General features: G+C 40.1%; 1 long non-coding RNA gene across 3 annotated transcripts in view; it reads left to right on the top strand.

Annotated features, from left to right (window-relative positions):
* Positions 1–14,536, top strand: part of LOC137852710 (uncharacterized) — a 44,317-nt gene that overhangs the window by 5,347 nt on the left and 24,434 nt on the right. For 2 of the 3 annotated variants that reach the window (XR_011093997.1, XR_011093995.1), the window contains exons 3-4: positions 418–9,598; positions 10,114–13,706. This is a non-coding gene — a long non-coding RNA (uncharacterized lncRNA). The remainder of the gene's footprint in view (positions 1–417; positions 9,599–10,113; positions 13,707–14,536) is intronic. The other variant, XR_011093996.1, reaches the window with a different exon arrangement.

Raw genomic sequence — 14,536 nt, 5'->3', positions numbered from 1 at the left:
GGATGGCAGAGAATAGCTTTCCAACTCCCAAGAGCAGAGGGATCCTATTCAGGGAAGCTGTCTCAGCTGTCAGGGTTGTTCTTTCATCTCAGTGGACTGCAAAATATCTGTTTTTCCCTTTGCAACCAAAGGCAAAATCTGGCATTTGAAAGACTATTTTAAAAAGTGGAAGAACTTTAGGCTTCTGAGGGTTTAATCTTCCAAAATTAAAAAAAAAAAAAAAAAAAAAAAGTTTAAAAAGTTATTCTGCAATTGCATTCTGCAATGAAACATTGTACAATTTCTGTCTCACATACTTCTAAAAGGTGAGCACTGACTCAATGTGGAGGATAATTCACTTGCTATTTTAAAGCCACGGAAGGTGCAACTTGATTTATTTCTGTAACTATATGCTTGCTCTCCCTCTCTCTGTTTCAGTAATGAGGAGGAAGTGCTGCTTCTTCATACTGAAATCCTGTATAGGTACAGTGGATAAGAGTCTTTCTGGGACTGGTGTGACTGGGCTTCTCTAGGTGAGTGTTCACCATCTTCTCTACCATGTCTTCCCAGAAGTAGGTCCATTTTGAGGCAATGTGCTTAGCGAAGGGGGTGAGCCCTGACTGACTGAATTGTACTGTGGCTTGAAGAAAGCAGAGGGAGGGAAACAGTTTGTATTCTGTAGGGTTTCTGGGTCAGTAGACCAAAGACAGGTCTTCTGTATCTTTTTACAGCCTGTCTTGGCTTCCTTTTCTTGCCTGGTGAAGGAGGGCCTCCATGTGCTTGAGGCTTGACTCCGAGCTCAAAGGCTGGGTTTGCAAATGTCTTTCAGATATTAGCCAAAAATGTTAGTCTGTGCATGTGTACAGGGAGGTGTGGGGGAGGCAGCGTTGCTCCCTTGTGCAGTCACACAGAACAAGCCACAATCTGGCGTGCTTTTGGTTATTAATAGCTAGAATATGGAAGTAGGGCAAATATCCATCCTGATTTATCCTAACCTGAATAATCCATATAGTCTTGAGGCCATAGAATAGTGATTCTGTCTCTAGCTGTCACTTTCCTGAATTTTAGGAAGAGATATCTGTGACCATTTTGTGTCACGATGATCAATGTCACATTAAAGAGAGAAGCCTGCAGGCAGGCGTGTGAGCTGTGTGAGTGCTGCCTGATTAGGGAGACGCTGGGGTGGTGATCCTGCTCCCTGTCACTCCACGATGACAGAGACAACTAGACAAAAGACCCTGAGGGAGAGGTCACCCTGGCCTGAAGCTGCTTTGCTGAGGAGAGGGGGGTAGAGAAAGACACCGAGAGGCAGGCCACAGGAGGAGGAGAGGAGTCAAAGAGCCATGAAGCAACACGGAAGGAGGCAGGGGGCGTTTGATTCAGGAGCAGGGAGGGGGAGAAAAAGAGGCAGAGATGTGCAGAAACGCGTATCCATACAGTTAACCATTCCTAGGCAGGAAGCATTTGTGTTTTGCTGAAGCACACACTGATACAGGAATATCGGGCTGTTGAGAGTCCAGGAATTAAAATGGAGTGATGAGACTAAGGAAAGGCTTCATAGCAATTCTGGAAGCCAGGCTTTTTTCTTGTTCTTGTTTCTAAAAATAATGAATACATTGAATCTCGTATTTTTATTCCCTTCCCAGCTTGCAACATGGTGTTTTTCACACCTATTTTTGAAATCACAGTAACTTTCTTGACCAAATGTGCAGATTTGCCATTGTGGCATACTTACATTCCTAGTGTATGAAGAGAAAGAAACAAAAGGCATTAGCTGTGATAAATCCGGCAGAGAGATGCCTGGAAAATAAATCAGAAGTCCTCATTTGGTCAGGTTTCCCGCTGACTTCCACACAAACTGGCATGATTCTGGAGTGAAGCATGTGAGCTTGAAGAATAGGGTGCACAATTGCATCCTGTTATTGTTCTGAGTGTTATTCTGGTAACAATTTTCTTTTTCTGGATAGGCACACAAAAAAGCAATAAATATTATTGCTGATTGCATTTAGAAACTGCAGGCCTGTTTACTGGGAGTAAAACAAGTATATAGGGAAACAAATCCTTGCCCAGAAGTATTTAAAACCTAATATTAAATCAAGACACAGCGTAAGAAACAAGAGTAGGATGAAATGAAGATGACTCTGCTAACAGACTGCTTTTATTTAAGACAGCTAATTAATAATTTGATAGATTCAAATCATCTAGCATTTTGCTTACATTGTGATATGTTTCTGTTCTGCTTTGATGTAGGCAAGTAAATAAAAGGATGGTTTCTACTGAGCTAATTTCTGGAGTTGTGGTGTTAGAATTATTCCCAGGACAGATTAGTCTGTTTGTAAATATTGTGTTTTAGTGCCTCAATACTTTGCTGTGTCAGTATGAAACCTCGCAGATAGCCCTCCAGGCTAGAGTGAAGTGCCCACGGATGCATACCTCCTCCTTGTGCCTCCTTTCCAGAACCACAGCAGGTGAGGGAGCACCCCAGGTCCCAGGCTCTTCCCTTCAGATTTTGTACTTTTACACACCCAAACATGAACCTTCACCCTCTTGCAGAAAGCTCTCAGCCAAAATGAGTGCAACGCTGCGGGACCAACAAACATCTCCTAATACTAACCACCACCTCGGTGCCTCTGCAGAAGGGCTGAGGTAGCTTCCCCATGTTGCAAGAGAGCCAAAGCTGAGCAGACAAGGCTGCTGATGGGCACTGCGACAGCACATGGGCAGCCCCAGCCCTCTGTCTGCCTCTGAACCCTTGTCCAGGAGCAGAGGGCAGCAACTGCAGTGCTCCCTTTCCTCTCACAGCTGGAGAGACCACAGGGCCCCAGGTCCTGACCCAGCCGGGGAAGCTGAGATTCCCACAAGTGGAGGAGAAGGAGCATGTCGGGATTTTCCTGTTTGCTTTTGAAATGCTGATGCTGGCTATCTGGGCGTCTCTGTGTGTGTCTGATGGGAAGCGTGCACCAGAACTGAGGGCTCTGTGGCTTGGGTTTGTGGTGTTTGTGAGCCGAGTTTGTCAGTGGTAAGTTATTCTTGTCAGAGCTCCAAGTAAACAGTAGACAGATACTTACCCCTTTGAGCTGTTACAGTTTGCCAAAAAAACTATGTCTGAACTTTGAAATTTGTCCTTTTATCTTCTGCCTTCCTGACCCTGCCTCTGCCGACAGCAGGGCCCTCTTGTCAGGGGAGTGTCCTCCAGGCACAGCGTATGGAAATGGAGGAGGGGAGTTTTCACCTCCAGAAATCCTGTTTTGCGAGATGAGGATGCCTGGGTTTGTCAGATGGATGGCAGCAGGCAGCTCCGTGCAGTGAGGACTTGTCTGCGAGACTCTCGGTGGGGCTGAGGATCATTTCTCTGGGGAGAGGGGGCAGGGCAGGGACATACACACAGTAACAGCAGCGCAGCTGATGGGTGATGGCTCATTAAGCTGTCACGGCTCTATGGTAACAGAGTGTATGGCATCCACATCTAAAGCAAACACACAGGCTTTGATCAAGTTTGCTCTTATTATTATACTAGAGGAGTTCAGCCCAGCCTGGGCTCCTCTGGAGCAGGAGACTTTGCAGCTTGCAGGATAAGCCCTGTTTCTGCTTCTACAGGGACACTTTCAGCAGGTTTCTTGTTCCTGCGCCCAGCACCTACCCAGGGCTAAAACAGAGGGTCAGCTTCACCATCCTCTGAAGCTATGTGCACGCAGCAGCCTGGCCTTTATCTCACGTTTTATACCAAGACTGCCTTCATGAGATTCTTAGAGGCCCTTCTCAAAAGTTTTATGCATCTCACTATTCGGTGAGGCCTATGTGGTCTGTGGAAGGAACAGTCTGAACAACTTCTGATGAGCTGTTTTTGGATGATCCATACACATCTTATGTATGTCTGTTTACGACCAGAATAAAAGATAACAAACCCTACAGTGTCACACTTGTTTTCCTCTTTCGGGTATTTAGAGGGACAAGAAATAAATCACATGAATCTATGAGTCTGAATCCTGGGATAAAAAACATTAGCCACACTCAGAGCATATCACCTCTGTGCTTTGCAAAATTAAAAACTCAGGAAATACATGTAGTGCTCTAAGCCATTTTTTTACCATCTGCTTGAGATGCTGCAATAAAGGTATTTATTAATATTTATTAAGCAAAATACAGTTTTTCAGTATTGGTCTTTGGAAGGGGAGGGGACTTCTGGCCTTTAGGCATTTCATTTTCTTTGGGGAAGGGATGATCCAGCTCTTCCATTGACTTTATACATTTTGGATAACGTCCAGTCAGACCTCCTGCAGCTTCTGTCTGCGTGTTTGAACAGTTAGATCATCTTTGGCAGCTAGTAATATATTTTTGATTTTTTTTTTTTTTTAATGCCAATGTGAATATTGATGTTCAGCAGGTTATCAAAACATGAGCATCCATTACTACAAAGAAACCATTGCTGTTTACATTTCAGAGCACAGTCTTGAATTTCTTCTCATCTTGAAGAACAGCGCAGGAAGTGATACAGGGTGATGGAGGTTCAAATACATCCTTGCAGTGAGCAGGTCTGTAAATACAGCTGTTTTAGGAAAGTCTCTGTGAAGGATTGATTTCACACTGGCTGCCCAAATGTTGCAAAGAGTTTCACCTTTTATATGCCATGCAGGTCACATCCTTAATAAAAGCATAGTTTTTCCTGCAACCTGTAAAGCTTAAAACTTCTTAACTAAACACACACTTTCCCTTCTTCCTGCAACCTCCTATGCCCAAGTGTGTGAGGTTTCTTTGTCACTGAGGTCTTTTACTCATGGAGCAATTCTTAGTGTCTCCAGGTTAGCCTTCAGTCCTGGTGCTGTCCATCTCCTGCCATTGTCTTCTTTCTTTAAAAGGTGACCATGTGAGGAAGCTGGCTGACAGTGAGCTGTGTAAACTCTGAAGGGAGCTGCAGTTGTAGGCCTTAGTGTAGCTCATCAAAGTGGGACTCTACCAGCCTAAAGGGTATGATGAACTGAACACATCCCAGTTCCCTGTCATAACATATACTGTGTACCATGCTGACAAGCGTTTGTTTTTAGCATAGGTAATCACTGATATGTTCTTTTAAGTGAGATTCATAGATGCTGATTACATTTACTGCATAAATTACTTCATTATTAAAATCAGGTCATTTGAGCCCCAAAACCATTAGCATGCAAACTATTAGCATAATTTCATAAGCTAATAAATCAAGCACAGGAAAAGAATTAAGCGGTTCCTAGTGATAAGTGTTTCTTCAGAGATTAAGAAACACAATTTTCTTATGCATATATTAACATTTTAAAAGTGAATTCATGCAAAAGCAATTTTTCTGCATATATAAAACATGTTTAATAATCTTTATATTCAGCCTCCAGAGCTGTTTCAAAATTAATGTCTTTTTTTTTGGTTTTTGTTTTTTTTTTAAATCACTGTACAGTAATTTGACGTTGAACCAGCTAGCCTGTTTTGATATACTCTACCTGTAAAAATCTTTATGCCTTTATTAAACAGTCAAAGCTAAGAAATAAAATAAGCCAAGATATGATTTAGAAGAAAAATAGCTTGGGCTCATCTTAGATAATGAAATGTTCATCCAAGGTAAATTTTGTACTCTTAATCTTAAGCAGTACCAATGAAATTGTAATTATCTCCATAATTGCAATCTAGAACTGTAGTTGTCATCTTATTAAAATGGTGCATTAAAATTGATTTAATTCCCATTTCTTATGTAATAGAATGTAATATTGGCCAGAACAACACAGGGATGGGCTCCTCTATTCACTTCACTGACTAGATTTAAAATAATACAGTAACACAACTGTAATTATTTGGATGCTCAAAAGTTGCATGGAAACAATGCAAATTCCAATGTAAATGAAACTGTAATAATCAGCAGATGACACTACACAGGAATTTTCTTATGCTATGAGGTGTCGATGATTTATTATGTTTAGTTTGTTTTGTTTTCCAGCTCCTGACCTACTGTTTTGGTCTGTTTAGCATATATATATATTTATATATATATATAAATATATATATATATATATATATTCAGTATGAGGCCCCCAATGATTTACTCCAAGGAATAAAAGAATGTAATGTTTTCAGAGTGGTGCTTACCATACTGGGGAATTTTGGGTCTCTTGGTTCATACAGGAATACCACAGCTTCTGTCTTTTCTAACCCACATGTGAAAAATAACTTTTAGTAGTTGTTTGTGCTTGCTGCTGTTTAATGGCCATCTTGACTAAGACAACACCAAGCTGAGAACTGCCTTTTTTGGGAGTGCTGGCATGGTGCTGCCCATCTCCCTGAGCTGGTTCACCATGTGGCCAGCCAAGGACCACAGCTGGCACAAGGGAGGTGGAGATGGCATGCAAGAGGGGAAGTGCAGGGACAACCCTTTTCATGGCAGCTGGTTATTTTATCAGTTTTGCTGCAATTTGAAGCCACAGCCACCGCCACATCAGAAATGGTGGTGTCCCAAGTGCATCAGTAGAATCACTGAATCATAGAATCATAGAATGGTCTGGGTTGAGAAGGACCTTAAATATCATCTAGTTTCAACCCCCCTGCTCTGAGCAGGGTTGCCAACCACTAGAACAGGCTGCCCAGGGCCGCATCCAGCCTGGCCTTGAATGCCCCCAGGGATGGGGCATCCACAACCTCTCTGGGCAACCTGTTCCAGTGCCTCACCACCCTCTGAGTGAAAAACTTTCTCCTAATATCTAACCTAAATCTCCCATCTTAGTTTAAAACCTTTCCCCATTGTTCTATCGCTATCAACACATGTAAACAGTGGTTTCCCCTCCTGTTTATACACTCCCTTGAAGTACTGTAGTGGCGTCCTGTGAGCAAGCGAGGTAGTGAGACAACCAGCAGACAGCATGTGTGGAACAGGAGGCCAAAATGAGTGTATTCTGGTTGCTCTTGTTATGGCAGTGTAGATCATGTGGTGGGTGAGGTGAACCTGTGGTTCAGAAGACCAAGTATTATCTCCTAAATAAGGAAGCAGCAGTGTACTGTCAATGTGCAACTTTCCATGGCGGTTGCCCAAACCTTTCTTTTTCTGTGCTCCTTCCTCGCCTGTATTTCCATCAGAAAGTACACGGATGTTGTAAATCCCCCCAAATATTAGTGTGCTCTGTACTTTTCCCTAGTTTGAGGATTCAACCTCTTACTCCTCAGTTATGGTCTCTTCTACGTTCTTCCTTTTAAAGCAGACACTAGTCACTGCTGCTCCTGGTAGGTCTTTAGTTTGTTAGGGTGCTGTATGTGCTATTGTATATGTATAAATCATTTGTATCTCTTGAGGATTCCCCTGGGTTATGTTTTGGGTATGTCTTCAGGAGGGTTTATCAACACTCAATTCCAGGTCATAAACTAATTTTTCAATGCTTTTGTAACTAATTGCACAGAGGAGATGATGCATCTAGCATAGGGCAGGTGACAACACCCATGTGAAATGGCTTTTATGAAAATTTTCTAATCAAAATGTGAGCACAGTAGAATGGTTATGAAGTGTTTGGCAGTGTTGTTTTCTGTATTGCTGAAGCTGAATATTAAAAAGATTTGAAATCTCATCTGGACAAATTGGCATGATTTAGGAGTTTTTATAATACAACAGTCCCATTTGAAGTCAAATGGAGGATACTGTTCAAATGCAAAACCTGACAGTGTCTTTGTTCATATGTAGTAGAATACTGTTGAAGTCAAAGGAAGATTACTCAACTGAATAAAATTTCTGGGTCAGGATCTATATTTGCATGAATGAATATATGTAAAAACAAGAATTTACATTTCAAGGATTCTGTGGTTATTATTCTCAGGTAACACAGATATCTTGCCTTTTACAATGCTAGCTAATCTTTTTAATGTGAAACATCCTAAATGAAGGACCTCACTTAGCCAGGCAGCATCCTGTTTTTCAGCAGTCTGTGAAGAGGAAGGTTCCTGAGGCAATGGGCTGCACACCTACCCTGGCTTCTGCTCTGACTGAGTCTTGAATGAGTGTCTGCACTGGCTACAGAGACTTAAGGAGACTTTTAGTGGGCAAAATGAAGGCATCTCTGCTCAGCTGGACACAACAGAGCAACATATTTGAACTGCAGAATTTGTTTCACTGCTTTTCTCACTGTCATTCATACTGCCCACATTTTCTCTTTCAATGTATTTTTTTTTCCTGTAAACTACTGATCCCTATTGAAAGGGTAAATTCAGCTTGAACGTAATTTCTAGCATGAACAACTTTCTGGCATACCTTTTTCTCAAGGCTCACTGAGCAGTGGGAAAGAATATTTTAAAAAGCAGTCTTTGAATGATGCCTTATTCATTATACTAAATAGCTCATTCATTTACTAATCTCACCACTTCTAACTACTGTTAGCACATTATACACACTTTCTGACTCATGAAGGAAGAAAATAGAGAGAAGTGGACTGTGCTGTTTGTGCCTGGTGCACATCAGTGGCAGCAGGATGAACAGGAGTTCAGATATCTCTCTAATGGATTCCATTAAAGAAAGAAACTGCTTTATATGAAAATGCATGTAGGGCTGCACGTTATATGCATAGTTCAGAGCCAGAAAGGCTGGGGTGTTCTGTTTGTATGTACCTGGTTGCTTCCTGCTTGTCTCACTGCTGCTATTCTCCCATGTGCTTCTATAACCCATCCCAAGAAACACACCTGTGCTGTGGCTGCTTCTCAGACACCACTAGCAGAAGGGGGACAAACTGTCATGCTGCTCCTTACTCCCTATCTTACTCTAAAGTGTATGGGAAGGAATATTCTCCTGGATCTGGGGAAGAGAACTTAGGAATCATCATACCCTATTTGGGGTATTTTCAACCATTACCTAAACTACCACCTTTCCACCCCAGAAGTCCAAAATGCTTACGGAAATCCTGAGGCCTTGCAGATTTTCTTCTGGAAAAAATGACATTGCCACCAAAATCTTTCAGGTAGCAAGAGTAGCTGCCATTCTGTTCTTGTTTTGTTGTTGCTGTTGTTTTTCAAAGATCTCTTTTTACAACACAAAATGTTCATTTTCCTCCAGAACAGAAAGTTCTGTGGAGGAGGTAAAGCTGTGTAAGAAGTAGTGCTGTGCTGTTCCCCTAAAAAAGCCTAAAGTAAATTTGTTCCTCAGAACTAAAATTACAATTTACCTTTTTAAGTTTATTATTCTCCTGGTTAACTAGCACATACAGTGTTTTAATTAGAAGTAAGAAACTTTAGATAGTTGAGATAGAAATTGGATCATGCACCAGAGGTTCTTTTGGGAGAGATGGCACTCCCAAAGTCCATTGGCAACCACAAAAATCTCTGTGGTCATTTCAGTAACTTGCTTTGTTACCAAACCTACTCACTTATTAAACTAACTAGACAGTTTAATCATTGCTCCATTTCTGAATTGGGAAGTATTTCTTTAAGAACAAAACAGGGGAATGGCACTTGTTGCTATAACAAAAATCTGCAAACCTTAGGACGTGTGAAAATGTTTGACTGCTGCTGAGCAAAGCTTTTGTGTCAAAGAAGAGTTTAAGAAAAACAGGATTTAACATAGCATTCCTGCTTTGTCACAGGTCTTGTGCTGCAAATTTTAAATTATGATATTGAAGGTGACAGCAGAGTTTGTGTAAGTGCCCGTTTTTCTGTTGAAAATCTCTGATGTGATGTAAATCGCCTCAGTTTATCAAAATCTGTTCTTCATGCATCTTGTTAACACCATTTTCACTACTGGAAATTTATGAATGATATGCACTGTTGAAGAATAAGAACCAGTACACAAATGGTTCACCATTTGTTGCACATCAGGCTTTGAATATCTTCTCCATTTTCTTTGTAACCTTAATCAGGCCAGACACCATTCAATTTTTATGAAGGTATTGGAAATTTTCAGTGGTGGTGGTAGTCATAAATCTCAAGATAATTGAAAAATCATGAGACTAAGAACATGATTTTTTTTAAGGCTAATTTATTTAAATTGAATTCAGATGCTAACTCAAGACTTTAAAATTTTCTGTTAAAATTTATGCAAAGCAATGTAATTCACTATTTTTAATTTATCAGAATAACCTGCTTGTGCTTTATTTGCTGTTTTAGGAATCACTCACTGTGGCTGGTAGAAAAACTTCTTCCTTTTCATTGCAGTTGGTCTGCAGTTCCAGACTCTTCTTCAAGAGAAAAATATCTAAGATTAATTGGATAAAATTGGAAGAGTTTATTGAGCTAAACTGCTGAAGACAAAAAGAAGTCCTCCATTAAGACCGGAAATTGAGCCCACAGGATTTGGGTGAATTAGGTGAAGAACAAATAGTGACAATCCTATTGTAACTGATGTGAATGCATTTTACACTTTTGATTACATAGTTTTTATTAGTGAACCAACATCAGCTAAATTTGTAAGACTAATATGATGTGTGTTTTTTTTTTTTTTTTGGTTTTTGTTTTGTTTTGTTTTGTTTTGTTTTAAGACTTGCACATAAAGAAGTGCAACACTGGAGATTAAAACTCTGTTTCCAGGCAATTCTAAATAAGGACAGCCAAGTTAAGGCAAATCGAGTTAGTGATGTGAATCCAAATTCCATAAATTAAAGGGCATTAAGCCTCTTCTGTGTCATTTAGTTCCTTCAGGTTTAGTGCAGCTGTAGACTTGCTGAAGGACTGAGCTCATTTCTTGTTATTGATTGCTCTGAAATTTTGTGTATTTTAGACAAATTCCAAGAGTGAGAAAACAAAGGTTGAAATGTGTAAAATTAACATACTTATGGGAAGAGGAGAAAGTCTTACCAAATAAGTTACCTAGATACAGTTTGAAAGTAAACAATATTGCTGAAGTAAGATCTGTTGAAGTTGATGAAACTCGTAACAGTAATGGTACTTGATTAGAAAATATTCCCATCTCTTGGGAGCTGTATTCAGTGTGGAAATCAGGGACAAATCAGGGAAGATACTTCTGAAGTATTTCCAAAATAAACATTTTAAATATTTTATTAATATTTATTACCATTTTATCTTCATTAACAGAAGGCTTGGGGAGATCTTATCCATATTTACACATACCCTATAGGAGGGAGGAAAGAAAGCAGAGCTAGTCTCTTCTCACTGGTACCCAGGGGAATGGATAACAGGCAATGGGCACAAACTGAAACAAAGGAAATTTCATTTAAACATATTTTTTTCTGTTGTTTTTGGTTTTGTTTTCCTGTGAGGCTGCCTAAACACTAGAGCAGGTTGCCCAGAGTGGTTGTGATGTCTGTGTCTTCAGAGAGACTCAAAACCCAACTGGATGCTTCCCTGAGGAACTTGCTCCCTCATGGACCTTACTTTGAGAAGGGGATTTCAACCTCAGTCGTTCTGTGATTCTGTGTATACAGGTTGTTGTTATTGAGCTGTTAGCAAATAGATATGAGCAAAAATTTCATCTTTAAAATTTCCTCTGCTATCATCTTATTTACAGATCTGAATACATTAAGATGGGCTTTTAATGACTGAATTTCCCTTTCTATAACACAGTGAAAGTGATAGCTCAAATGTAAGCAGTCCTTTTAAAAGCCTATTGAAAATTTAAATGTTACGCCAGCAATTCCTCTTTAGGATTTAGACTCAGCCGTCAGTTATGTGGTTATTGACTTTATCTTTGGTCTGCAAGAAACTTTTTCTCCAGATCTTCACTGCTTTTTCATTTTTGATTTCTTAAGACATACTCCTTTTGATAATACTTAGTCATTTTTTATTTTCCCTTGCTGATTCCAGTATACTGTAGTATGCTAAAAAGTGCACTTAGTCATAAATGACTTAAGCACTTTCAGTAATCTTTGCATTTTGCCCAAACTGGCTTGTTTGACATCTCTCTTCAAATGTTCTGAATTTTCTTTCTTGCTAAATAATCCAGATGTTTGACATCAGTTTTAGAAGAGGTTTATGTACTTAATGGAAGCATGCAAAGATACAGAGCTCTGGAAAGCAGCACAATTTCTTCTAATTGTGTCCACTGTCTGTATTTATCACTGCTGATTAGTGCATGTGCCTTCTCTCCCACCCCAGCTGCCACCACGCAGATGGCATTCCCAGCAAAGTAAACAGTTCAGACGTAGTACAGTATTTGTGGTCTGGAAATGTTAGCAGATGACTGAAAAGGGGGAGGAAGAGGAGGGCTAGATTTACATGCTTCAGGTCAAGTTCTGCCCTGAATTCTCCCAAGTCACTGCAAATAGGTCCTGGGGGCTACCAAGGGGAGGGGGCAAGAAAATGCACCTTTGATGCGTTCTGAGGCTTGCATTTAAGTTTCCATCCTATACAGTTATTTAGTTCTAATGCTGTAGCAACTTTAATTTATTAAAAGGGATGGAACGATTTGGTTTTGTTTACCCTAGAAACCAAGTAGAAACAATGAGGAAGAAGAAGACATCCCTGCAAAGATGTTACGGTTGAACCCAGACAAACAGTGGAACATTACAGTGTAAACGTACAGATGTCTAATGACAAGCAAACAGAACAATTATTCTTAAGTAATGATTTATCTTTGGTTTATTTTTAAAGACCTTTTACTCAGCCCTTTCATATTAGTCATTTCTATATGCTTTTAGTGTTGTATGCTGGCCCCAGTGTTTACTTAGAAAAATATGATGGTGTGGAGTTGGATGTAAGAGAAGAGAAAAGGGCTTACATGGTAACTTTTGAGACTAAAGGATAATATAGTCACAGGTGCCCTTAATTTGTCTTTAGAAATTCAGCTTTCAGGTGTATGTAACTTTTTAAATTTTTCCTTTGGGGGGGGGGGGTAAAAATATGTGAAAGCTCCCAAACTAGCAGGTGCCTCAGAGTGAAAAGTTTCAGATAAAATGATTTTGCTGAACAAAGCTGAAGGAAAACGTTGCTGGCTTACGTATCTTAATTACATTCCTGACAGTGTTTTGTTGAGAAGCTGTAGTAACTTCATGTGTTGCAACAAGGACTTGACATTTGGCACATCTGACAGCAGAATTTTTTTGTCTAACTTGTGAAAATTCATTCAAAAATACCACTCAGAGTACAAGCTTCTGAAAAATATCAGTTCATAAACACAGCAGAGTTCTTGCTGCTCAGCTGCAGCAGGGTCACTGAAGCACCAGATGTCCTTTCCAGTGACTCGAGCTAGCTTTAAGCAGGTATTTGCCCATCTGCTTGATGCTGCTCCCATATCTCAGATGTCATAGATGATTATCTGAATGCTCAAACTCTGTTTCAGTGCAAATGTAGGAAAGCAGTGCCATTCACTGACAATGCCATCTTAACAGCTGCCAGCTGTTCATTCCCAACCTATGCCCTCCTTCAGCTGTCCTTGTAAAGTTTACGGGGCCATGAGACAACTTGGATCAGATGTTCCCCACCCCCTCAAAAAAAGGAGAAACAAAACAAAACAAAAACAAAAACAAACTCAGGTTATTTTTAACTTGAACATATTCAATGCAGGGATGACCACAGCTAGATTTGCTAGAGGGCAGCTGTCTGTGACCTGAGATATTAGAGCAACTGCCTCTTCCATGCACTAATTTTCTTCTTGCTTTTTATATGCAGGTATCATAAGGAAACCAAACTGCATTTGTATCTACACTGCAATCAGGATAGCAAAGGGAGCAGCTGAGGGCTGGCATTCCCCCTGCAGAAGGCAGACAGCTGTGGCTGGTAATCCCCTGAACTGCCACTGTAGGTTTTGATAAAGCTTCTCTTGCAGAGCTCTTTGTGCTCTACCACCTTAAAAGGTAAGTAAAAAGTGCTAATAATACCGATGTATAAAGTCAAAGCCTATGCTACTGCCATGAATACTTCATTATGCATGAGAAATGTTTCTGTCTAGAAACACAAACAAATGTCTTTACTGAGCAGGAGGGAAATTTTCTCAACTATTTGGGTAATTAGAATCAGAAAACACAGGACTATTGGACACACAATCAATCAGCTTTCTGTGATAATCCATAGATTTCCCATTTTCACCCAGACAAGCCACTTACAAATACAGGTCTGTATTTTTAACTAGAAATTGAATTTGAAAAAGATGTTTTTTGAAAATGGCATAAAAGTACTTTACAGTCTTTGTGCACTACAAAGAGTTTCTATGGAGGGAACAAATTGGCACGATACCGCTTGTGTTGGTTTCCATAGATAGCCCACAGATCCCTGGAGGTCTGTGAGCTTTTTATAAGAGGTCTATGAAAATTTGCCTGTGAAAAATCAGGGAGCTTTTATTTGCTATATAAAGTTCTGCACTTCCACTGGGACGAAAAAGACAACTAGGAGCCGGCAAACTGGTATAGAAGTTTAGATTTGTAGAGAAGCTAACTGCATACTAATTTCTCACATAGGTGACCATGTGTGTTCACTCATGATGACTTTACTCATCTCCTGGGTTGTCAAGTTTGTTTCTCTGTGACCAGAATTCTTGGGATGACAATAAAAGAAAACTCTAAGTGAGGTTAGATAGTACATGACAAAGTTTGCAAGCAGTTGTGCATGTGAGAAAGGAGCAAACTGTGGATTAGATGAATGTACAAGGTTCAAGGAGATATATAATGTGGAAAAAAATGAGTGATAA

Source organism: Anas acuta, chromosome 2, assembly GCF_963932015.1.
Source record: "Anas acuta chromosome 2, bAnaAcu1.1, whole genome shotgun sequence".
Classification (NCBI taxonomy): Eukaryota; Metazoa; Chordata; class Aves; order Anseriformes; family Anatidae; genus Anas; species Anas acuta.
Note: the sequence above shows the minus strand (reverse complement) of the source record. Positions and strands in the feature narration are given on the sequence as shown.